The sequence below is a fragment of the Hibiscus syriacus genome, unplaced genomic scaffold (assembly GCF_006381635.1).
Source record: "Hibiscus syriacus cultivar Baekdansim isolate YM2019G1 unplaced genomic scaffold, ASM638163v2 tig00113725_pilon, whole genome shotgun sequence".
In the NCBI taxonomy this organism is placed as follows: Eukaryota; Viridiplantae; Streptophyta; class Magnoliopsida; order Malvales; family Malvaceae; genus Hibiscus; species Hibiscus syriacus.
In genome coordinates, this window is record NW_024063471.1 from 415,189 (window position 1) to 442,682 (window position 27,494).

Here is a 27,494-nt window from a genome sequence, read left to right on the forward strand (position 1 = left end):
ACAAATTCACTAATTTGTTCTTTCTTTTGAGGATAAAGAGATAACCTTACAACTCCCTAGTTTTTCCGGGCTAACCTAGAACCTTTCCCTAGCTTTTACACGGGATAAGCTAGAACCTTTCCCCTTTACAAAAGGATAAAATAAGTAAACAAGAAAACCTCTCTAAGGTAGGTGTTTACAAGATTGAGCTCACAAGAACAAAATATTTACAAGAGAATGATGAAATAAGATTGAAAAACTCTTCTCTTGTGTTTGATTGCTTGGATAGTTGTTCTCTTTCTTCTTCAAGTGTCCTTAGCTTGTATTTATAGCTTGAAATGTGTTTGATGTTGTATATAGCCGTTGGGGATGTTTTGGAGCCGTTTGGGGATGATTTTTCTACTCAAAAAGGCTGCCCATAACATGGTGCATCGGTGCACTATCATGGTGCATCGATACCCCTTCATTAAATTCAAATAAACTAGCCATTACTAGCCGTTGCAGCCTTCGTGTATGGATGCACAACAGGATGCATCGATGCACAGCCTTGATGCATCGATGAACAGAAGGATGCATCGATGCACTAATTGCATTCGGTGTTTGAGTGCATGGATGCACTGCATGATGCATCAATGCACTAGTACAGGTGCATGGATGCACTGCAGGGATGCATGGATGCACTGCAGGGGTGCATGAATGCACTTTGACACCCTTTAGCATTTTGGCTCAAATCCAAATTTAATGGACTTTGAATTATTTTTGAAACCTTTTAAAACTTTGAATAAATTCAATTAAGTCCAAAAACATTTTGTAAATTCAATTCAAGTCCAAAAACCATTTTGCCTTAAATTTGTTATATCCAAACATAATTTAACAAATTGTTCTAAACTGCATTTTCTATTTTTATTATTTCCAGTTCTTCGTAATCAAGATCAAATCAATTAGAAATTAGAAATTTTCGAATGCTTGTGGACTGACCCCTTCTTCTATATTTTGCGTTTATAGCTTACTTATCTGAGAAAAATACACTTGTCATTCACCCTGAAGTTTGGTAGGTGAATAAGGCAAAAGGTAGCTTATTATGCCAATCTTTATATGTTTCATCCATTTTCTCCACTATTCTTTTGATGTTCTTTTTTTTTCTCCACAGCCCCATTCATTTTTGGTCAATAGATAGTGGAATTGTGATGTTTTATGTTGAATTGTTCACAAGCGGTTGACATTCCTTTATTGTTCAAGTTAGAGGCATTGTTTTAATCCTTTCAGTGAGACCATATCGACATATGATTTCTTTTTTCAAGAACTTGGGAATGGTTAAATTAGTAACATTGGCACATGAGGTTGCCTCTACCCACTTGGTGAAATAGATAATTGCCACGAGGATGTGAACCTGAGACCTTTAGGTAAATTTTTTCGATGACATCCATGTCTCACATGGAAAGGTCCATGGTGCAGTCATTACATGAAGAGTACAAGGTGGAACATATCCCATAGATCTGACATTTATGGCACTTCCAAATAAATTGTTGCAATCACTTTCTAACATGGACCAGTAGTACCCAAACCTCATAATTTGTCTTGTCATTGTGTATCATTTTCATGAGCACCACATACTTTATCATAGACTTCTTCCAATGTCATATTTACTTCCTTTGGATCCACACATCTTAATAAGACTTGATCATGACTTTTCTTGTACAAGATGTCTCCGTTAAAGACATATCCTGAAGCCATTTTTTGAATCGCCGTTTTGTCATTTCTGTCCTCGGATAACTTTGAGTTTTGATGTATTGCAAGATGTCGTGATACCAAAAGTTCCCAATATACTTCCTCCTTGATATGATAACAATGATTTGGATACTCATATGACTACATTTCGATCGGTATCATGTTGGATTTTGCATTTGTTTTTAATGTTACGGCTAATGTAGCCAAAGCATCTGCCATTTGATTTTCCTATCGAGGGAGATAGTTGAATATAATATCATCAATTTATTCAATTAAATCTAAAATGAACTTTTGATATTCCACTAGTTTTATGTCTCTTGTTTATCATTCTCCTCGAAATTGATAAATCACTAAGGCATAATCATCTTACACCTTTAAACTTCTTTCTTTCCGTCCAATGGTAGCTTGGATTCCCAAAATAAAAACCTCGTACTCGGTCATATTATTAGTTCAATTAAATTTTAGTATGGTGGTGAATGGATAATGATCACCTTCAGGCAAGACTAAAACTACCCAATCTTGTGTCCTCACAAGGATGCATCGTCGAAGTTCATCTTTCAGTATTCATTTAGAGGTACTGGCTTCCTCCACTAATATAGCCATCAAACCCTTCATCTAAGAAGTTAGAGTTTAATTATTCATTATCATCAGATGCTCTACTAACTAAAAAGTCAGATATGTCACTCCCTTTTATCGTTTTTTGACTCATATATTGAATATCGAACTCAGATAACAACATCTACCATCGGGCTAATCTCCTTGAGATAACGGGTACACCCATCATAAATTTTAGAGGATCTAAATTAGAGATGAACCATATCATGTGATAACATGTATTTTCTAAGCCTTCGACCCATACTAGTATGCAACAGACCTTTTCAATGGGTGGATATATGGTTTTACAGTCAATGAACTTCTTATTGAGGTAGTATATAAACCCTTTCTTTCTTTCTAGTTTTACCATGCTAATGCAACACACATCCCACTGAATTCTCATAAATAGATAGGTAGAGAAAAAAAGGTTTTCCTAGGATATGTAACATCAATATAGGGGTGTTAGATAGATATTCCTTTATTTTCTCAAAAGCTTCATGATTATCACCTCCCTAAACTCCTGAATTTTTCTTTCAAAATAATTGAAATATAGGGTCACATTTTTCAGTCAGATGTGAAATGAAGGGAGCGATATAATTTAGTATATCGAGAAAGCCTCGAGCTTCTTTTTGTTTTTGGGGTGGCAGTAAGCTTCAGATAGCTTTGACTTTGTCCAGATCGATCTCTATCCCTTTTTACTAATGACGAAACACATTAACTTTCCAGATGTTACTCCAAAAGTGCACTTATTTGGGTTGATTTTAGTTGAAATTTTCTAATCCTTTGGAATAGCTTCTTAAACTTTCAACATGCTCTTCTTATGTTTGAGCTTTGATGATTATATGATTGACATACATCTTAATCTCCTTATGCATTATGTCATGGAACGAGACCATAGCTTTTTGGTATGTTGCCCCGTTCTTGAGTTTGAACGATATCACTTTGTAGCATAATGTTCCGCACATTATGACAAAAATGGTTTTTTCCATATCTTTAGGTTGCATTTCAATTTGGTTGTATCCATAGAACCCATCCATGAATGAGAAGAGAGTTTTCGATTGTTTTTTCCACCAGAGTATTTGTATGTAGAAGTGGGAAGTTATCCTTAGGGCTTTCCCTAATGAGGTCTCAATAATCAAAACACATGTGCACTTTTCCATCATTCTTTAGTACTGGTCCTATGTTAGCTACCTATTCTGAATATTTTACAACTTGAAGGAAACCAACATCAAACTACTTTTTCACTTCCTCTTTTATCTTCAACAATATCTCAGGTCTCATCCGACACAATTTATATTATACTAATTTACATTCAGGCTTGATCGGTAACTTGTGGACCACCATATTAGTGTCAAGTCCTGGCATATCCTGGTTTGACCATTTGAATACGTCCTTATACTCCTAGAGTAGCTCAATCAGATTGTGTCATGCCTCAATAGATAATGTTGTCCCTATTTTTATTTCATTTTTATCTTATTTGGACCCTAAATTCAAGGTTTCGATCTTTTCTTCATGAGGTAGGATCTGTTTATCTTCCTTCTCCATCATCTTTAATAGTTAAAGGGGTAAATCACATCCCTTGTTGTTATCATACCCACTAATTTCTCCGAGACATATAGTCTACTCGAAATCCACTTTTAGGTCAGAATCATCATCATCCATATTACTGATATCTGGAGACCTGAAATAAGAAGCAATTAGAACGATATATACGTATGTATATACGAGAAGAACTAATCTCACATAAACAAATAGAATATAATAGTATAATATATACACAAAGAATGAAAAATGAGATATGTTGCCATATGAGAAATCATGGAATGCATCCTTTACTTAAATTAATATAAGTGTTTTATTCACCCTTACAAATTAATCACCTATTTCCCCTGGTACGAGCAAATATGGAAGGTCAGAAAATTAATCTAAAACTGTTTTGAAGAATACATGTAATTTCTCGGCGGTCCAATTGTTAGGAACGGATCCAAGTGGAAGTGGGCGAATCTCATATCTATCAACCTCTCCATCATCTTCTTGCATTATCACATTGATGCTCCGTTTATCCAGAGTGGGCGGGATCATTCTTGTTTCTTCGTTAAATTCACAACCCTCGGATACAAATATCTTACCAAGTGGAGTAAAAACCATCGGTTCCTATTGAACCGCTTATCCTACCAATCTTGCCCTTTGCATTTCTTGGCTTTTCAAAATCTTCCTCCTTCTCTGATAATGGCTTGGGTGGTATCCAAGTCCAAAATGATCCATCTTGATAGTTGGTAAAATTGGGTCAATCTTTCCTTGAAGGCTCTTGCCAAAGCATTTTCCCACTACGGCCCCTCGGCCTAGGGTTAGTTTGATTCCTATTTTAGTACACTTTGACAGACTAGATTTAGGAATCTTTCCTTCTTCATCCAAAAAGGTGGCATTAACAAACTCAACATTCTTCTCTTACTTCAATGTATAGTTTATCAGCCGACACCGTTGTCATTATCTATTCTTTTGCATCAATGGTTACTAGGGTTCCGTCGAAAACAAACTTTATCTTCTAGTGAATTGTTGATAGTACTGCTTCATCTTGGTGGATCCAGGGCCTCCCCAACAGGCAATTGTAAGAGGTCATGATATCCATAACAAGATATTCCACGTCATATGTGGCAAGCCCGATAGTTAACGAGACATCGATCTTGCCTAAAACTTCCTTTTTCGTGTCATCGAAAGTGTGTACCAAGCTCTAGCATGCTCTCTTGTATGAACTGTCTATTGGAAGACTCTTAAAGGTGACCACATGCAACACATTTAATGATGAACCATTGTCTACTAGGACCCTGGGTAAAGTGTGCCCCTTACAGTGAGTGGTAATGTGTAAGGCTTTTGGTTTACCCTTGTTACCATAAAGGATTTTATCTTCTGAGAATGAGAAAAGGTTAACGGCCTGAATGTTGTTAACCATATAATTTAATTTGTTGACATGCATATCTTTTGGCACGAATATCTGGTTCAGAACCTTCAGTAGTGCCTCGCGATGCACTTTCAAGCTTAGTAATAATGATACCATCAAGATATGAGCAAATAGCTTGTTCAGTTGGTTCACAATATTGTACTCATTATGTTTAAGAAATTTTGAGAACTCCACTACTTCACTTTCTTTCACTGGTTCAATATTGACTGGTTCCTCTTCTCTGAATGGTTCAACTACCCTCGGTGGTGGGCCTTACTTTGAGTAGCATCTTCCACTCCTCATGAAGTGTCCTACCTTATTCACGCCTTCATTATTAGATTCCACTTGGCATTTATACTTCTATGGTACTTGTCATTTTCCTTGTAAGTGAAAGACTTTGGGGTCGTCATTATCATTTTTAGAGTCACGTTTTCAACAACCCTCACCTTAGGTGTGATTATTAAGGGGCATTCATCGCAATATCCCTTATCTAACAAACTTCTTGCCATGTATACCTCTGCTTCATTGACTTCATCAAAGAACACTATTTCCTTCTCATCCATCATTTGTTGGACTATAATCCTGAACTTGAGACATTCTTAGACGACGTGTACATTAGTGTTGTGATAAAAGAGATGGTATTTGTCTGTGCACTCTTTGACCTCTATATGATCAGTGAGTAAACATATATTCACCATTTGTTCCCATACCCAGGCCAAAGGAGATTTCACTTCTATAACCAAAACCTTGGTCATCCTCCCTCCTTCTTCCAATATAGCATTAACCTCTTCTTTTTTGTGGTTAGGTAAAGGGTTCTTTGCCACATTAGGTTCTTCAGAATTGTTGAAATGAATCCAATTCTTGTTTCATAATCTTTGGAAATTCCTTTTAAAAGAGAGATAGTTTTCAATGGTATGTCTATGATCACCAGTATGATATTCGCACTTAACATTTTCATCATACCATTTTGGATATGGTGGCTTCATAGGGTACATGGGATAAGGTGACACTATATGTGTGTCATAGAGATTCTGAAATAACTCTTTATATGTGATAGGGATATGGTCAAACTGTTTCCTCTCCCTCTCTTTTCTTGGTTCTCTCGAATCATGTCTGGTCGAGTTTAAGGACAACACTGCTGCTGAAATTGTGACCCATTTTCCAAAACTATGAGTACTCATATTATTGACCTCCCCTTTTTTCTTCTTTTTGTTCGAACGTCTATGGGATTCTCCCCCTTCTATTTTCCCTTGTTTGATGGCCATCTCTACCATTTCTCCAGCTATGACCACATTAGCAAAGCTACCTGAAGTAATTGTAACCAGATACCCAAAATAAAGTGCCTTAAGAGTATGGACAAAATATTTCTCAATTCTTTCTCATCTATATGTGAAAAAACTTGTATCACAATATACTTCCAACGTTACACGTATTGCCTAAATATTTTGTTAGGTTTTTTCTCCATTCCTTGAAGCATAACACGATCATGCCTCATGTCGTATACGTGTTTATACTATTCCAAGAAAGACTTAGCCAAATCTTTCCAAGACTTGGGTTCTGTTCAACTGGCTATTCCAATGAATAGACGACCATGTTAGGCTTTCTTGGAAGTAGAGCGGCAGTAGCTGGTCATTTACCACATGTCCAGTCATCTTTTGGTAAAACATTGTTATGTGGGCGAAGGGCAATTATTCTCGTCGAACTGATCAAAGTCTAAGACCTTGAATTTAGGAGACAATACCAGATCCAGAACTAAGCTTAATTCTAAAGCATCAATTCCATAAAGTGTAATACCCCAAATTTTGGCTAGTGACCAAAACATAAATTTAAAAGTTTAGTGGCCAAATTAGAAATTTGTGAAAGTTCAAAGACTAAATTTTTAATTTTCCCAAAAATAAATGGTATCCTGTAAATGAATAGTTTACTCTGAAATTAATGTTTTCATGATAATCAAAATTTTGATTTGAAATTTGTATAAAAAATAAAGCAGTAAAGTCTGGTAAAAATCGAATAATCGAATCGAACGGAATTTCGAGAAATTTTGAAGGATGAAAGAAAAGGTTGGGATTATTATTTTCATAATTTAGAACATTGAAATTTAACATGGATTAGTGGAATTAAGGTTGATTATCCATGTTAAACCAAAATTGTAAAATTAAGTGACTAAATTGCAATTTTTTGGAAATTACCAAGGATAAAGGGGGAAGTCAATTTTGTTGGTTTATCTTTGACTTTGATATATTAAATAAAAAATATTGCAATGGAAAGTTTAAATTATCAATTTTCATTAATTAAGGGCAAAATGATAATTTCACATTAATAGAATTTTAAATTCAATTATATTAAGTTAAATACATGTTTACTAAGTGATAATGATAGAGGATTCAAGAAATTTTCAAGTTTCTTCTTCTTTGGTTGTGAACCACCATAGCCATTAAAGTAAGAATTTCCAATTTGATTTTTAAGCTTATTCGATGATTTTTGGATTAACCTATTAGATAGAGAATTAATCTGCTTGAAATTGTCTATCATTTGGTATAATTAGTTCATGGAAAACATGTTTGGATGATGAAATCCATGATTAGGATTCATGAAGAACATGTTGAATAATGAAGAATTAAATGATGATTTTTATGTTATTGGTGTTGTAGATTAATTTCCAAGCATGTGTGATGATTAAAATCTTCTAGAAAATTATTTGTGAAATTCGACCATAGCTAAGGTTATAAGAAATTGTTGAATTTTGATTTAATTTGGATTGAATTTGATGTTAGGATGATTGGAATCGCATGAATTTGATCATAGGAGGTTGAATTCATACTTGAAATTGAATGAAAATCATGTCATATTTCTCTAATTAGGTTTGGAAAAGTGATTTAAAATATGAAAAAATATTCAAGAATTTCCTATGATCTATATTTGATATTGGAATGATTCTACATGCTTTGGAGATTGATTTGGATCAATTTAGAACTTTGTGATAGTAAAAGGACTATTTTACAAGTTTTTTAAAATTAAGAGACATTGATGTGTAATTGTTCAATTATGAGTGATCAATACTGGAAATTGTTATTTGAATGCTGAATTTTAAGTTGGAATGCGGAATTGAGAGCAAATTGTGAATTTGGTAAAGTTTGGTGACTAGTTGAAAAATCTAAGAAAGTTTGGGGATTGAATTGCAAGTTTGAGAATGTGAATGTATTAAATTGAATATATTATTTTAATGCTGGAAATTTTGGTGGGTTTGAATGAATAAAATGGTGAAGGACCATTTTGAGTTAATTGAAAAAGTTGGTATGAATTCTAAAAGAATTCACAAATGGTGACTAAAATGCAAGTTTTAAAAGTTAAGTAGTTTGGTGATGAATATAAATATAATGAATTGGAGTGTCATTTTGAAAATGTTAAGGATGGTATTGAGTTGTGAAGTGATTTTTATATCAAACAAGTATCGAATATAATTTTATAGATTTTATTATTAGATTTTGCTTATGTTATTATGATACTAATATATGCTTTGAAATGAATGTGTTGTGAATGTAATTTCTGTTTAGATACTCAACAAGAGTGGTTGAAGCGAACCAAAGGCAAGAAAAAAGTAGTCGAGTAAGGATATCGAAGTAAAGGTCTGTTAGTGAGGCATAGGTGAGTGCATTTATTTATTATATATATGACCTAAGAAGACTTGCGATAAAGCAACCTCTTATGTTTTTAAAAGAAAATGAAAATGAATTTTATTATGAAATATTTTCATAATATTTTTTGAAAGGATTTAAGAATGATTTTGGGCATGAACTGCCCAATTTCACTAATTTATGTTATTGTTATCTGTGAAATGCAAATTGGATTCTGATTTTGATTATTAAGTCCATTGTATATGCAATGAGAGTTGTGGTACGATTGGCATGTCTTGAGGTTGAGTGATTATGTATCTGGTACATTTATGTACATATGTCTAGCAATATATGTGTGTTATGGGCTTCACGATGTATTAACATTGTGAGTTGCCATTGTCTGATTTATGTTTTCAATATAGTGATGCTTTGTTCTACAGTACCTATATTTATGTCTGACACCAAAGGTGCGTTCTGTTCTTGCAATTACGACTGCATGTTGTGCACACACTCATTCTGACTCATGTACCTTACATTCTCAGTTGTGTACATTGGGCTATTCATTTAAATGATATGAAATAGGATTGACTAACTCATTGAAAGCAAATTTTTCTTTGAATATTCCAATATGTGAATATGTATTTATATTTTGAATGACTTTTTCATGTTTCTGATGAAAGAAAATAATTATGTAGTTATTATATGTTTTTATATTTTTATACAACATTTTCTGTAAGAAATTTAACTATTATTTTTATGTCGATATGATTTATTTATTTAGATGATGTATCACTAAGTTGTTACTTAGCATATGAATATTTAATGGTAGGTAAAGAAAAAGACAAGTCAATGAAGTAGGGAGCATAGCGAGCATCACTTTTTGCAAATCACACCTACTACCAGTATCAGTACGTATTTATCGTTTTTAATTTAGCTAGTTGGCATGTATATTAAATATATCTTTTGTTGCTTTGACAGATTAGTTTCATAAGTCGAGTTGTATTATATAAATTTAGCTCAAGTAGTATACATATTATTAGATATAGTTAATATTTTACATGAATAGTAATTATTAAATTATAGTTATAACACCTTTAAAATGAATATTTATGTAGGTAGTTTTTAGGCAGTTTCATTTTAAATATGATTCAGTGTCGAACTATCAAATTGCTGCCAGAGATCGAATCTAATTTTTTAGGTCAAAATATTAAACTTTATGTTATACGATTAAATCAGTTTTATGAAAAGGGGAATAATTGTATAAGTTTAAAAAATATTCAAATTTTGACTCGATTTTGTTTAGTAATTTAAAAGTCAATGTGACGCCTTTAACTCGTAATTGAGTACATTTACAGATTAAAGGTGTTACATAAATATTTTTCTCTCCTTTTACCGCTTTCATCTGTTCTTCTATCTATTTTATTTTGCTTTCCATTTTCTTGGATTTGTCCTCTTCATTAAGATCTGCAATAAGATAATCTTCATGATTATTATGGGGATTGGTTACCCCAGCTTGTCCCTTGGTGCCAAAAGAGTCCCTCTGATATCCAAGTGTGATTATCAACTTTGGTAGTGGTGTCATTATTTCCTCAGTAGCTCCCGTCCCTGAGACATTAGTAAGTTTACCCTTGTCAATCTTGCCAAAAGTTGATCGACTAAATTACTCTGGTTTTTGGTGATGGAATCCAAGGTGGCCTTGAAATTCTGACTCAACTTATTCTCCAGATCTTGCTGCATCTTGATGAAGTTATCATCAATCTCCTTTATTCTAGCTTTCATTTTTCTTGCTTGGAAACGAGTGTTCTGATAATGGGTAATGGTATCGGCCAATATCTTTTCTGTTACACAATTTTCTGCTTCTTATTAATTTGTCTTTTTAATGTTCATGTATATTACAGTGCAAAAGCATAAATAAATAAATGCAATGCAATGTTATGAATGCAAACGCAAGAAGTGGCACTGATCCAAATAACATCCCATCATAGAAAAGTCTTCATTCAAAAGGAAAATCTTAAAGATCACAAGTAGTTCAATTACAGGATTCACATAAGTCTGGATAGCTTCATCTTCTTCTACCAATACCCTCATGTATCATGCTACGTCACTCATCTATGTAGTGGATTCTTCCATGATGCGTGCTTGATCTGCGACCATTCCTGCATAATGCTAAGTGGTGTTCTTCAAGCCGTCGTTCATGTCCTGGATCTTCTGCTCCAAATTGAAGACCTTCATCCTACTTTGCTGCAAAGCCTCTTCCAGTTATCTGATTCGTGCTTGTAAGGTCCTATTTTCTTCACGGACGATTTTATAATCCTTTGGCCAACGCTGAACTTGGTCTCGCATAAGGGAATCTTCTAGCTCAAAAACCCTAGCCCTGAGCTCACCGTTTTGGGTAAGTGTGCCTGGTTTAACTCTCAACATACATTGTGTGCATCTCTTGCATGCTATGAGTGATTTCTTCCACATGTCGGTGTTTCGAGTTCTTCGACCTCTGTCTTCTAAGTTGAAATTCTTACAGCATATTATCCCTTTTGACTTCCAGCTCTCCGACTTTATGCCTGGTCATCCTTAGATCTCTGTTTAAGTGCCTCCTTTCAGCTCTTAGTTAATCATATTTACATTTGTTAGCCTTGAGATATCTGATTTTGTCTCTCTTATCAGCTTCTAGTTCTTCCAATTCTTGTCTTTCAGTTTCCAGTTCTCGAGTCAGACAACTTCTGTACCCAGATTCACAACCCAATTCCTTTCCATTTCTAACTAACTATTCATTGATTGAGACGTTTTGCTTGACCTGACAATCCTCTTACTTAGGTCCTGATAGTCAACCTTTAGTTCGGCATACTCAGACTCAACCTTTTCTTTCTCCCTTCGCATCTCTTTCAGTTAATTTCTATTAAAAGCCACATCGACGATCATTAGATAATTCTCATGTTCAAGGTTTTTCTTCACTACGGCCTATTTTTCTCTTTCTACTTCGAACTTCAGCCTCTGAATTTCTATAGGTGAAGGGATCAGCCTTAACTATTCTTCTAAAGAGACCTCCGGTTCATCAGTAGGTGCCGGGACCATCTCATTTCTTCTTCTACGCTTCCAGGCTTCATAGTCTAGAGTAAACATATCATCTTTGGTAACTAGCTTAGTTCTAAAAGTCGTTTCCCACAAGTCAACCATCTCACGTACCTTCTTCATGTAATTGTCTATTTGGAATAAGAATTCAGATCCCCTTAATCCATGTCTCACAAGAACATATTTCCTCCCTCCAAACTGTCTGACTACCAGAAGCGGTGCATGTCCGATACCTCCCTAGAATCCTAACAAATCTACCCAATGATCATTGCCACACTTTTACATCAATTTGTAGTGGTCAAACCATCGTGCACCCCATACAATGTCTTTGTCTTGGAGATTCTTGAGGATTTTGGTTCATTTATCCTTTGGGAGGTCCTTTGGCCATTCATGCTTTAGAAATTCATTCAAAGGCGAGTAACCATGAAGGAACCAATCGAGGGATACATGCGGAGATTTCCAGGAATAGCTATGAATCCAAACTTGGAGCAACTAAGCACATACAACAAAATGTTCACCTACTATGCGTCGACATCTATTTAGAGAGATTAGGGTTTCTGCCAAAATTGCAAGTGTTGGATTTGTCCTTTTAGGCAATTGCTCGATAAAGTCTACTAGTGATCCTTCAACATGTCCTAGAACTCTTGGAAATACTACTAACCCATAGATCGCAAGAGCGAAAGCTTCCATTATTTTTCCTTCGTCCAAGTGTTTTTTTGACAATTTCCTTAATGCTGACCCAAGGAATACCCTCATTTTTTCCTTTATTTTTAATGCAGTCCTTTATCCATTTATCTTTCACTCCGAAGAGCTTCATCAGCTTGGCTTTAAACGATGGAGCTTTGGCTGGTTTGCAATAAATGCGATCACCTTTGACATCTTTAATATTCAACAGCATCGTGTATTCTTCAATGATAGGGACCATGTCATGTCCATTAAAAGTGAAACAATGGTACCTAGGATTCCAAAATTTAACCATGGCATGAAGCATTGGTTCATCTACTCTCACATAAAGCAAGGCTGCAATGTCCCAATAGAGTCGCTGGAAATGTTCTCTAGTCTCGACAGCCCAGGTATCCCTTACACTTCTGAGCTCTTGTAAATCATTCTGTTGGCAATTGAGATGAGTCTTATCTGTCAACTTTGACACGAAATCTGAAGGCAAACTGTCTCTGAGCTCTTGTCGCGTGGTCTCTGAGCAGACCCGCACCTCCTAGTATGAAACTAGATGCTTTTGGCACTCTTAATCCATTAGTGAAAACTATTTAACTTTTATGGAATATTCACGCATCAACGCCCCTTATAGTATGCTAATGTGATGCAACATGGTAAAAATAAAAAGCATAAAAAAGGAAAGTAAGTTAGTAAAATAATAAGCAAAGAAATAAATACTTTAAATCATATCCCTCAAATTTTCTACCTATATCATGATAAATATAAAAATCCTACCCACACATGATTTCTAACCCCATAAATCTTAATCGCATGATTTCTAGTTCGCATGCTTTCTGCTTGTAAAAATAAAGGAAAGGATAGAGGTCGATTTATCCTTTGTGTTCACTTATTCGAGAATTCCCTATGGGTTCGACATGGGTTCAATCTGGATAGATTTTTGGGTATATTATATGCTGATTTTGGCTCTAAGTCAAAGGTACTTGAATTATCCTTGTTGGTTTCCTCTGGGCTTGCTAGACCCCGATCCTAAACCCATCAGCTATATGGATCAAGTTAAATTCGAGATGATGCACCTCCTTAGTCTGACACGGAGAAACAATATCTCAAGAAGGTATAAGGTATGGACCCCAAAGGGTAATCACTAGGCGTGACATGATGAAACATTCAGAAAAAAAGCGTCGTTTTCACCCCCACTTAAAAGGGACAACCTAAGTATAATTTATGTTATGCACATGCAGTGAGCGTGTGAGGAGAAACCTCCTACCTTTACCGAAACTAACACACATTTTTTTAACACTATTCAACCCTTAAAAGTTTAAAGATGAATGCAAAACAAACAAGCACACCCAAGGGATAAAAACTAAATTAATTTGAATCCATAATTTCCATTGCAAATACGATAATTAATTGACCAATAGTCTGACTCTTTAAAAGTTCCCATAATAGTCGCCAAACTATTGTAATGTCTTGAAAAAAAAACTTTAAGGGTTTGTTTCAACTAAAATTAGGTTTTGAAATAAAACGTGGTTCAAGAGAGTCGCCACCAATATATTTTTAGGGTGTGATTGGATCACCCAAAAATATTTTCGTTTTAATAAAATTTAATTTTAAAATTATTAAAATATGTTTTGGTCTACTTTCCAGAAATGAGTTTGGGAGTCGATTACGGTGGGGAAGGGTCAGCACCCCCACAACGCCCAAAAATCAACCTAGTCGATTAATTATTGTCTTTGTAATGAAACTTGTGAATTCAAACTTAATTTAACTGATGATGCCCTTTTTTAATTAAATAAAATACAATGTCATTTGACCTAAAATTTAGGAGAGAAGATTAACGATTCATGCATTTGACAGGAGAAAGTTAACCACCTAATATAGGGTAGAATGGCATCCCTTTCATTTCCAGCCAAAATGGTGAATCACTAATCATCTTCTCAAAAATTTTAAAGTTAAACAATAGATATTTCATCGTTTCAAACCAAGAGGAAACACTAATTAAGGTAGAGTGGCAATTCCCCATATTTAGAAAGAAACAAGAAGTATCGTAATCATTGTATTGATTTACCTATAGTTGTGCAACAAATAAAAATTTTATTAATGGTAGATTATTGTGCCTTTAAGATAGATAAGAAATGTTCGAATATTTATAAGTACCAAAACTATATCTCTAAATAGGGTCAAGAGGCTCATTGCGATAAATCTAATATAGAACATTTTCTTTTCTATGTTCTCGATTGATTTTAGCAGTTATCAATTTCATTTGTTCATTGGAGGGTACTCGTCACTTTAAATTATCGAATTGAATTACCCAAGTGGATTTGGATGACTCGCTTCGATAATTTAAATTAAACATACATTTCCTTTTATTTTATTATGAATAAGTTTGAATAATGAGAATGAGGTAATCAAACTTGTAAAATAAAAATGTCACGCCATAAAAAAAACAAAAATCATTTTACTCTAAATTAAATCAATCAATCGTTTTATAATTAGGACCAAATTAAGCATGCTTATTTTTTTAGTCGCCCTCCAAGATTCAAGGGTTCTCCTTGACTAATCCGAACCGACACGCGTTGCACACCTGGTTTTGGTGGTGAGTCTCCCAGTAGGAATTTTTTGCATACACAAGAACTCGAACTCGAGACCTTGCTTAAACGATATTAAGCTACTTACCACTTGAACCAAACCCTATTGGTAAATTAAGCATGATTATTAATCAACGTCATCAAACAAACTAATAAATTAATTAGGAGTATTAATTAATCATGCTAATTAAAATCACACATTAAACAAATACTTACTAAAATAGGAAGTCAAATTAATTAATGATTGAACATGCTTAACATATCATAAGAAATTAACAAGGAATTAGGGATTAAATTACAATTACAAATAAATTCCAGGGATCAAATTGCATTTAAAAAGAAATTCTAGGATCAAATTACAAGTTCAGTGACCAAGATGAATTACACATCAAACTTATAGAACTGTGGAAATAATTAGTCTATTACATAATTACACTCGTGCCCCTCTTTTAAAAAACCTCACTTTCCTGTTTTTTCATTTGATAAAATGTCCCTAAAAACCCCGTCTCAAATGCTCTCAAATTTTCTCCAAAGCAGCCATCGCCTGGTAACCAAAAATCCAGATCCCTGTGGTTTTCCATTAGGAAAACTACTCCAACCACTGCGTCGGTCACCACATACGGTGGCCGGAAAACCTAACATTACCTATTCGAACGCTCTTTTCCCCGAGTTCAAATCTACCCTTCCAATACCCAAAGAGTGCCCTATTTGGTGTAGTACATAAGATTGAAGGTTCGGGTTTACCTTCTTTCGACTACGGTTGGTGTTCTGGTGACATCCTTCTCTCTGGCGATCACGAACATGAGTAATTGTGCTTCTCTCTCATTCTCTCTTTCTCTCTCTCATTTTCTCTATTTTCACTCGATTCGTTACTGACCTTCCTTTCTCTTTCTTGCAGGGGTTTTATAGGGGTCGAATTGAGGTTTCATTTCCTTCTGTGCATGAGTTTAATCTCACAATCGGTGGGATATGTTCTCGATCTTTTCCTTAAAACCGAGTTATCTTTGCTCAAAAGCATTCCTCCATTGTTGACTTGCATCGATTTTCATTAAAAGAAAAAAATACCCTTTTTCGTGTTGAATTTATGTTGACTGTCATATTTGTATATGATCTGTTCTACACGAAATCTGGAAATTTTCCCTTTTTGATTGGCGTGTGACTCACGAGCGGTCTTTTTTGAACTGTTGGATGGTTCTTGTTGCTAGATTTATTATAGACCGTTGGATGGCATAGCAGATCCAACGGCTTAAATTGATGCGGCACTCATGCTTTCTGACTAGGGTTATAAAAAGCTTAGCCTGCTGTTGATCCATCTCTTGATCTGACGGTCGTTATTTGTGAGACGCTTTGCATAAGATAAAAACCCTAGCTATTGGGCCACACGACTGTGTTTCCTTAGGGCCTCCAGGCCTGCTAGGTGTTAGATCCTAATGATTTTGGACCTTCCGAATCTGTTGGGCCATGCTGATTGGGTCATTTGCACAGGTCCTTAACTTGTTGGACCCCAAACTGGAATTTGGACCTGGACATTATTTCAGACCTGAAAAACAAAATAAAAATAATAAATAAATATATATATATTATATATATATAATGCAATAAAATACCCCTAACGTTTGATAATATTATCAAATTTACCCTTATTGTTTTTTTTTTTGACACATTTGACTACACAATGTTTTATTTTGGGTCAAAAAAACACCATCAGTGAATAGAAATCGTTAGTCATTTGATGATCAACGTCTAGTACTGATCAAACATACAAATACGAAGGGAGATGCTGATGTAGCTTGTTCTAGTCATAGTACATTATGATGTGGTATTACCACGTCAGATTCTTTAAAAAATAAGAAATAAAAAAGTTATTATTGATATTTATATTTAATTATTTATTATCAATGAATGACATGTCACTCTTCAATTAATGTGGTTTAAAGGATCTATTAAAAGATTATGTGTGGAATGGGGCTCCAACTTGAGGAAAATGTGTGGAAAGACATGGCTTTTGCCACCAAACCAAGATGCTTGTTTGATTAAATAATGAAAAGAATTCTTTAATTCATCAAACTCTTCTCTGAGTTTATCCATACAGAGAAAATATGAAGAATCTTGCCGCTCATGAAAGCTCTTCTATGAGTTTATCCATACAATGAAGAACAGATGGTTCGTTTACTTTTGTTTTCTTCTCACTCTCTAGGTAACATTATTATTAAAAAAAATCAGATTTAATTCATATTTTTACTTTATAAATAAACAGGAAAAAGGTTGTTTTGAAATCTTCGAGATTTAATGGAGCATGGCAGAGTGTTGGATATAAAATCGGAGTGATTCTTGTGCTTAGGTCATGTGTACATGTTTGGTCTTGAATAATGATTTTCATCCACTAAGGGTATTTTTTGACCCAAAATAAAAGGTTGTAAATGTGTCCAAAAAAACATAATGGTAAATTTGACAATATTATCAAACGTTAGAGGTATTTTTGCATATGCCTATATATATATATGTATTCAAAACTATATAATATAATTTCATAATATATATAATAATTTCAAAACTATATATTGTTTTAAAAATTAATATAATGTTTTCAAAATTATATATTATAAAGTATATGATATATTTCCAAAATATACTATTTAACAAGCTCAGATGAAAATGAGCGTCTACATATCCAAAATAACAATTCGAGACAAAATCAAATCTGAGAAAATAAAATAAAGAAGTTAAACTTCTTAAAACCAAATAAAAAATAAATGGAAATAAAAAAACTCCTTTTTATTTTGATCTTGCAATCAAAAACAATTGAGGCATATGGCTACTACACATTTTCCTTAAGACAAATTTTCGACCACTCCTTTGATGATCGAGTTCATTGGTTGTCTGTCTCCCATCATACAATAACTAGATGATCAGTTACAATAACACAACAATTGAGATCTCGAACTATCCTTACCCTCAACTATCACCAAAAAACTAGTAGAAGAGAAAACTTTTCAAGATAAGAGAACTTCTTGAAATCTTAGATGAAAACATGTTTGTTAAAACTTGTATTTAACCTAACAGATTAGCACAATATTTATAAGGGATTTTTAAGATAGATTTAATCCAATTAATATCTTTTAATATTCAATTTTAAACAGATAATAATATTTTTTTTAATTTAAAATATTTAAAAGATAAACTTTTTTACCTTTCAAAGTTAAATAGATATTATTTTAATTTGAAATATACAAATGTATATTATTATCTTTAATATTCAAAGTTAAATAGACAACAAATACCTTCTTAAATTGGCATATTCAAAGAGTAATTATTCCGTTAACATTCAAATTAAAATTATCTTTTAATTTGAAATAGTCAAAAGGAATATAAATTTAATATAAATATTTAAATTCATCAGTTAAATTTAGTGAGTAGTTGAGTAATTAATAAAATTTCTTGATTTTTTTAATTTTAAATTTGATGTATTTATTATTCAAGTTTGTTGAGTGTAATAAAAATTACGACTTATAAATAAATTAATTTATTTTTTTCACTTAAAATTTAAATTTCTTTCAATATTTATTATTATGAGTCTAATTTTTTTTATTAATCTAAGGTAAGTAAAATACAATATATGTTCAAAGATGACTCTCAACTTTTTGATATTGAAGGCTTACACCCTGACATCTAAAATGCTCAAATTTGGGTCCTCAAAAAATAACAATAATTCCTTCAACACATAAATAACTTGATTCATGTATTAAAAGTCCAATTTTTGAATTTACCCTTAAACCACTAAATTCTCAAAAAACGAACTTGTATACACGTTCCTATCATTGATTAAATAAAATAATTATAAATAAATAAAATTTTAATTTTTTAAATCCAAATGCATAATTACATTCTATAATTCACCTAATTGTAACGGCCCCACCCACCATTAACTTTTTAATCCAATCATTATAATACTATCTCTACTATTATTTTTAGGGTAAAGTGTATAAATAGTATCTGAACTTTTAGGTTATTTATATTTTGGTCATCTAACTTTTAAAACTTACAATATAATCACCAAATTTTTAATTCTTTTTCAATAAGATCCTTGATGTTATCCCGTTAGTTTTATCTTATGTGGCATGTAACTGCCGTTAACTATCTTATTCCCTTCCTAAAATCTCATCTCTCTAAACACTGCTCAAACGAGACTTCACTCCCACACTCAAATCCATCAACCAACTCCTCTCTTCCTCCCGAAGATTCAACGTCGTATCCCATTAATAAATATATATCATAATTCCGAACCAGAAATCGAATCTCAAATTCCATCGCATCCCAGTCCCTTATAATCTGAGGTTGTAATTTATTCTAAAACTAAATTAATAATAATGACAAAAACACGAAAAGCAAATCGAAAGATTAAGAGGTTGTTTGTTTACTTCAGAATGATTAAGCGCTGAATGATTCAAATATTGAAAAATACTGAACGGTTCAACATTCAGTGCTGAATGGTTTCATTAAGAGGCAAATAAACAACCCTTAAACCTTGATGGGATAGTTAATTAGAGAAAAAAAAAGCTTAGAACCAATCTGGAAAGCAGAAGAGATTGTTCCGAAAATGAAGCCTTTAGGGAAACTGGCTCTGCTAATATTATGGAAAAATCCAGCTTGGATTAATCCCAAAACCATCACTGAAATTATAGCAAAAGAAATGCCCTTCTAAGCAACACTATGTTTTTTGGGCCAAAGATTGAAGCTTTGGAATGAGTGAGGTGCGAGATACTGTATGCTGAGAGATTTGGGGTTTGGGGTTTATTATTATTTATAATGAAGCATTGTTTTGAAAATCAGACCAGATCGGCCGGTTCAACCGGAACAGTTGCCTAATCCGGTTCAATCTAAATCGATTGAACTGATATTAGTGAACCGGTCAGAACCGTTGAACCGTTCAAATCGGACCGGCTGAAAACCGAATTTTTTTTTAATTAAACCAAACGTCGTTTGTTAAACGAGCCAAGTCGAACTCGAGTATCTTGAAAACTTTAAAAATAAGCTCAACTCCACTCAAACTCACAAGTTAAAAATTATCAAGTTCAACTCGAACTCGAAATATATATTGAAACTTGAACTCAAAAAGGCTTGAACTAAAAAAAAATTTAGAAGCTAAATTGAAGCCTAAAATTCGAGCTTAATTGAAGTGAAAAAATAGTTCACTCAATGCTCACCAAAAGGTTCCATGATTTTGAATGTCAAATTACCTCTATTATTTATAGAAGTTAGTTGTGATGCTCTTCTATGTTTCTTAGCAATGTGGGATTGTTTTGTTCTCATATTTTTACTCTTTAAACTTTTGGGATCTTCTATGTTTCTTAGCCATGTGGGATTGTTTTTTAAAAAAATTAAACCAAACAATATCATTTTGTTATGATTTTTTAGCCCCAAATTTATTTTTTAATTATAGTTATATAATATATTTTATTTAATATGTTTTACCTTAAATATTGTTGTAGTTAATTTGAATCATTTTGTTTCACTTGATTTTATGGTTTTTAATTTATATGTTATGACTTGCTTTGAATATGACTTGTGATATAAAAAATTATTTTTTATTAAATATTTTGGGTATTTTTATTTAATTTTTTAAATAATTATGACGTCGTCCGATTCTTTCGACCGGTTGAACCAGTGAACCAGTAGCATGGCCGGTTCGCTAATCGGTCCGTTCTAAAAACCATGTAATGAGAATAGATGAGAGAAAGGAAATGTGAAAAGAAAAGCTGGGAATTGAAAAGAATCAGAATATGAAAATAGGGATGGTGACAGCCCATACGATTATTATGGTGGTTGCTGTGGTTGGAAAATAATCTATATAGTCCCACCTCGTTTGAGCAGTATATGGAGAGGACGGGTTTAGGAATGGAAGAAGAAGCAGAAAAAGAAGAAGAATAGAGTTAACAGGAGGTTACCAGTCATGTCAAATAAAACTAGTGGGAGATAACATCAGGGATCTCATTGAAGTTGAACTAAAAGTTTGGTGATTATATTGTAATTTTTAAAAGTTAGGTGACCAAAATGCTAGTGCCCTAAATTTTTGGGGACTATTTGTATATTTTACCCTTATTTTAATATCATAAAAGTTATTCTCACCTTCCATGCAATAACATTTCATTTGAGGTCAAATGCTGTGCTACGACAATTAGTACGAGAAATCCTCCTTATTTCACAAACATATTTCGGACATAGTACAAATGATCTCTAAAAACAACATCATACAAATAAAAAAGAACAAAGAAATATATATTAAACAGATAAAAAAACCATTTTAGAAAATGGAGCTGAAACAGCAACCATAGGTGTATATATAAACGCTAAACCACTATTCTATCATCTTCCTACTTACAAATCTCCTGAAAAGAATAAAGATTTACAACATCCGGATGCTCGCCTCTCTGTAAATTTCTGCCATGCAAATACTGAATCTGTACATGATCGTCTCCCTAGCTGTTATGTGATGTTTACTTGCAGTGCAAGGCAGATTTTGGTCACTCAGGTATCAACCATTCAGCTAATGAATATCACCTCAATCTCATCTTCGGCTTGCTTCTCGCCGGCTTGCTGCTCGCCGTGCTGTGAAGCCAACGGTTGTTGGTCGCATGGATCTTTGTCTAACCATTTCGCAGTAGGCCGGATCATCCGACAGCCCTTCATGTCTTATACACTGTATCATTCCATGATACATGGGAAAGAAGCGCGTCTGAATCGCATTGTACAAGAAGTATGGGATAAGGGTGGCGATGACGACGAAAAGCGTAATGAACCAGTAAGAAGTAGCCGGGGCAAGAGTTTCGACGAAAACTCTGTATGCATCGGTCGAAAAACTGGGAGGCATGAAACCGTACACCACTTGAAACAGGTACCAGAATCCAATGGTACCCCAGATGAGAATATGTTGTATCAAGGTGAAGTAACTAATCGAAAGGGCCAGCTGCAGGTTCACCACCCAGACAATGCACGTGTACATTGTTCCCGTTAAAATTTCTCTACTTGCAGTTTTCCCATCATTGTTGAAGGCTTGCTGCTCTAGTGCTCTTGAGCAGAAGAAAAACACGATTACGGCACTGTAAAACCCGTTAAACATCCAGCTTAAGATGCGCCGCCAGCTGAACAGAACATTCTGCACTCCTTCTTGGTATAACAGAGGAAACTGCCACAAATTGAACGTATAGCAGAACCTGTTAATCAACAAAACATCGATCTCCCACAATATATAATATGCGAGGTATCGCAAAAGACTGGAAAAACCACATACCCTGAGACAATACCGTGCAGGTACGTCCTGGTCGAAAACTCCCATAGCAACTACTGGAAGTGATGAGAAGAAGACGTTGTAGAGCGATAAATACCAATCATTGTAGGCAGGCTGTGCTGAAAACGATGCGTACACCTCATATAGAAAGACTGTGAAACCGAATGCGATGTTCTTGTAGAAAAAGTAGCATATCTACACCAATGAAAAAACAATTAGGCCAGCAAGTCAAATTGATAACCTCTTCAACTTGAAATGTAACAGATGAATATATTACCATTGATGAAAGTCTCCTGTAACACCAATGTCCGTGCACGAGTAGCAAGCGTTCCAAGTATCGGAACTGAGCAATAGCGACATCACTTGACATCACTGCCTGCATTAGACCATAATAACAAAACTCAGAAAGTTGAAGAGATTTTAACATACTTAGTGTTACCATATTCCCATCACTCAATTAAATAAACATTAAAGTCGGAGCATTATCAATTCAATACCTGCATTCCTTCTACACCACTGATTCCAATTCCGATATCTGCTTCTTGAAGCATTCCCACATCATTAGCACCATCTCCGATAGCTAACGTTGTTTTCCTGGTTCCAGTTTTTACCAGTCTTGTAACCTATGAATTTCAGTTTTGTCATTTAAAAGAGATAATAACTTGAAACAACTCAAAACTGACTCTGTAAAACCACAGGGAAGATGTGAACATACCAATGCCTTCTGTTTTGGTGAAGAGCGGCAGCAAATTACGGATGCACAACCAGTGGCAAGATCCAGAAAACTTTGCTTCATATCATCCTCCAGAGCATAAGCAAGTGATTTCCCATCAATAATTAAGGCAAATGCCTCGGACATTGCACTTAATGCAGAGACCTGAGCCTTTCCTGAAGCAATTTGTTCAAGGACACTTTTCCTCGACGCCTAACAGAACAATCGTTCCATCAAGAACGATACAAAAATTACTACTATAAAAAAGAAAATACAATACAAATGTTATGAACAATGCACAAACATATAAAATACACATGCAGACACTAATGAAGCACAAAATCCATATAAAATAAAGTCAATTTACCTTAATGATAGCATCCTTGTCTCCAGTTTTCTCCAATGACTGGATTTCTGGAGCATCTAAAGTAACTATAATCTGCTTCATTCCTTGTCTAAGCAAACTACAAGCGTAACTGCGAATTTACAAATTTCGGTTAGAGATTGAAGCGAGTTAATGAAAGTAGGTGAAATTCAGGAATCATACCCAATATTGATGGCTGTCTCCATCTTGTCTCCAGTCAACACCCATAGCTTAATCCCAGCTTGAGCAAGCTTGTCAATACAATCAGGAACCTGTAAGGTAAAAATGAAAGGAAAATCATAAGACCCCGGCTCTGCCTCTTGAAAAAGAGATTGAATTATACTTGCATATTCCACCCTACCCCATTTTGGAGTTTGTCCTCAACAGCGGTAGCCCCTAAGAGAATTAGATCCCTCTCGATTTTTTCTGCAACTTCATCGATTAAGGTTTCACGATCGGCGCTAACCGAGTTCTTTGCCTCGGTGAATTTCTCATTAAACACTTTGTATTCATCTTCCGAAAGTTCACGGTATGCAAGAACTAGGGTCCTCAGGCCTGCATCAGCATAGTCATTTATGTGCTCCCTAGTATCCGCTTCAAAGTCACGACCACTCTTGGCCAGCAATTCAAACATGACACTGCAAAGGAAAAAAAGCATTATTATGATATGTAGTGAAACTAAGTGTTATTGGTGCTTCCCAAGAATTCAGCTTAGTTTATAAATACTAACCTGTCAGCACCTTTGGACAGTAGAAGAATTTTTCCCTCATCATCTCTCACAATTACTGACATCCGTTTTCGGGAGCTGTTAAACTCGATAATATTCAAAAGTTCATATAACCTGCAAAATGAAAACCATTCACTCAAAATGTTCTTAAGCAAGTAAGCCATCATTTCAAGGACAACAGCCTGCATGCTGATGAATGTACCATAGCCACACATGCAAAGAGTAACATTTAATTGACAAAGTGAGAGCCAACTAAATCTTTTGAAGTTTGAATATAAGAGTAAAATTCTAAATCAGAATGAGGCTTCAGTGACATGAAGTTCATATTTAGCTTAGTATTCTCATGCAATCAAGTGCCTGAAATTGCAAAAAAGGCCTTAAGATAAGCGAATGTGATGTCAAGATGATCCTACGGTGCTAGTTACATGCCGGGTAAGAGTATAAGATGATAAAATAGCGACATAGTATCTACTTGGTTAAGGCATGCGACGAGATCCTCACCTGCCGACTGTCTGTCCAGAGACAGGATCCAACTCATGTAGGGAGATGCTTGTTTGTGTCCTTTTGTGGAATTCAAAACCTAGTACTCTTGCTGCAATCACAAATGCTGCTTCATCAGGTGATTCAGCCTCATATGAAATATTCCCCGACTCTTCATCCACTTCAGGTATTGCAGTATGACAGATTGCTAACAGACGGAAAAACTTCTGGATGACATCGGCATGGGTCTCCTTAATCCAGTTTCCATTCATGATCCTTTCATCCTTGAAGTTAAAACCTTTAATGACTGGGATATCATCAGATTCCGCAACACTGTTGGGGCCGTTTTGTTCACGGACAGGTGAACCTTTCTTTCTATCCATTGCCCTCTCAACCTCTGTAACACCGCGACCATAAGCTGTACCAGCCACAGAGCACTTGATGAACTCCATTGAATTACAGGTTAATGTCCCCGTCTTATCAGATAGTATCGTGTCAACTTGGCCAAGCTCTTCATTCAAATTAGAGGTGCGGGCAGCATGTGCTGGTTTGTCGGCCTCCTCGTAATACATGTGAACATCTTGATTGATGAAGATGCTCTGAAGAACTTTAACGATTTCTGTTGACACATACAAGGAGATTGGGATGAAGTGGTTATACAGAAGAAGAGCCGTTAGGAAGTGATAGATTGCTGCAGCTGGTGCTCTTCTAGGATCGAAGAAAATTTCGGAACTATCTGGTCTAAGATACCATCTCCTTCTAATCCTTCCATTTTCAAGATCATTATCAGTTTCAATCCCAAAGAAAATAGAACCAATAAATCCCATTAGAAATACTATTACAAACAATAAGTAGATAATGTGATCCGTCTGCTTCTCAATTTTGCTTCTCTTAGAAGGAGGGTCAGTAGAATTTTGCATGACCTTGGTGTCATGACCGGTGAAGACAACAGCCCCGTATATGTAATCCGTATTCCGGAGTTTCGAGTCCCGAAGGAGAAGTTGTTGAGGAGAAAGGGGATGTTGTTGTTGCTCTTCAAACTCCATAGTTCCAATAAAAGCGTACAAATTTGCATTCGGATCCTCACATTTAATAGTCGCCTTGAGTCCCGAAAGTTATAGTCATCATGTAAGGATGAAGTTACCTCTAGTCCTTGTTTCAGCTTCAAATTCGTTTCTCCATCAAGGTTCATGGTCTCGACATAGCAAACCGCATCGTCGTAACTCGAAGCGAGCAAGACGAGGTCTGTCGGAAAGAACTCATCTTTCTCCACCTTCACAATATCTCCTACTCTAAGCTTCTTCCATTCAGTATGATCAAAGCTGCCATCACCTCGATGAACTTTTGTCTTTCTGTTGTTCACCTCAATATCCTGAACAGATTCCAGATACGTTGTAATTAAGAACAAACAGCAACGAAGAGAGTAATAAATTGAAAAAAAAAGGAGAGAAATGAACCTGTTGTTTTCGTCTCAATCCTCGACGGCTTCTTTGATCATAGTAAGGCCGATGATGATGATGAGAGGGACAATGGCAGTAACAGCTGAATAAGGAGCAAGATCAGTGAAGGAAAGTACACCAGTGATCAAGAAGTAAAAGTTAGCCACCCTCCTGAACTGCTCGAACAGTGACTTGGGCAAGAAGGTAGCCACGTTGTACTTGGTAGTACTGACATAATTATCTGAGGAACTTGGTTCATTGCAGTGAACAACCCTGGAGAATCCTGGGCCACCAATCTGGGAATGCTCTTCCTGGAATGATGCTTTACCACCTGCAAGTCCATAGATCTTGCTCATCAACACCTTCCTCCTCCTGCCACCACCCATTTCCCCTTTTTTCTCTCTTTTAAACTACAATTAATCAATTTACTAAATTTTGCATATATGCAACCTTAATTTCACAAAAAAAAACTGTATGCTTAGTATATATGTACGTATAAGAGTTTACAGATTAAAAAAAAAGTGTGGGTCGTTGTTGTTGAGCTCAAAGCACCAGAAAATGAATAAAAAAATGAACTTTTTGAGAACTACAAGTTGAAACTGGAAAAAGGCCTAGACTTTATAGACTGGGCGAGAGCAGACAAATAGATTTAGACAGAGGATCAGAATGTATTAAAGATATATAAATAAATGGCAAAAAGACATTAAAGGACTCTGAACTTTAAAAAAAAACCAATATGGCTCCCATTGTTTTTTTTATCAATGTGGCCCTCCAACTTGAAAAAAGAATTCAATGTAACCCTTTGATCAACATTTTTCATCGTTGACCAACGTCTCTGTTATTTTGTACTGACGTGTCACGTCAAGAAGCCCAATATCATATTTTTGGCGATCAATTTGGCCCTCCAACTCACAAAATAGCTTAATGTGACCCTGTTTAATGTTGTTATAAATGGGAAAATTACACCATTCGTCAATCAACTATCTTCTTTCTCACATTTTAATCACTAAACTTTAAATATTTTCAATTTTAATCCCTCAAATTGCTCCTATTTTATTCCTCAAGATTTAATTTATTAATATTTATGTATGATGTGCCATTCATTCTTTTTATTCTATTAATATATGATTAAATAATATTAATAAAATTAAAATGTCAAAATTGTGATTAAATTAATTACCATAAAAATTTTGAATCAAATGGTGTTTAACTTTTCTATGAAAACTTCATCTTGTTCTTCATCATTTCTTGGAAAACCCAATTCCCGGCTAAACTTTACCACGTCAACGACCACTCACCAGCAACGGA

At 34.7% G+C, this 27,494-nt stretch overlaps 1 long non-coding RNA gene and 1 pseudogene across 1 annotated transcript; one reads left to right on the forward strand and one right to left on the reverse strand.

Moving 5' to 3' along the window:
• The first annotated feature begins 14,732 nt into the window (after nt 1–14,732).
• On the forward strand, nt 14,733–26,803 carry LOC120187771. Its single transcript, XR_005522331.1, has 3 exons — nt 14,733–14,744; nt 21,091–21,108; nt 26,687–26,803. It is a non-coding gene; the product is annotated as an uncharacterized LOC120187771 (long non-coding RNA).
• LOC120187770 lies at nt 21,437–26,643 on the reverse strand (annotated as a pseudogene).
• Nucleotides 26,804–27,494: the final 691 nt, after the last annotated feature.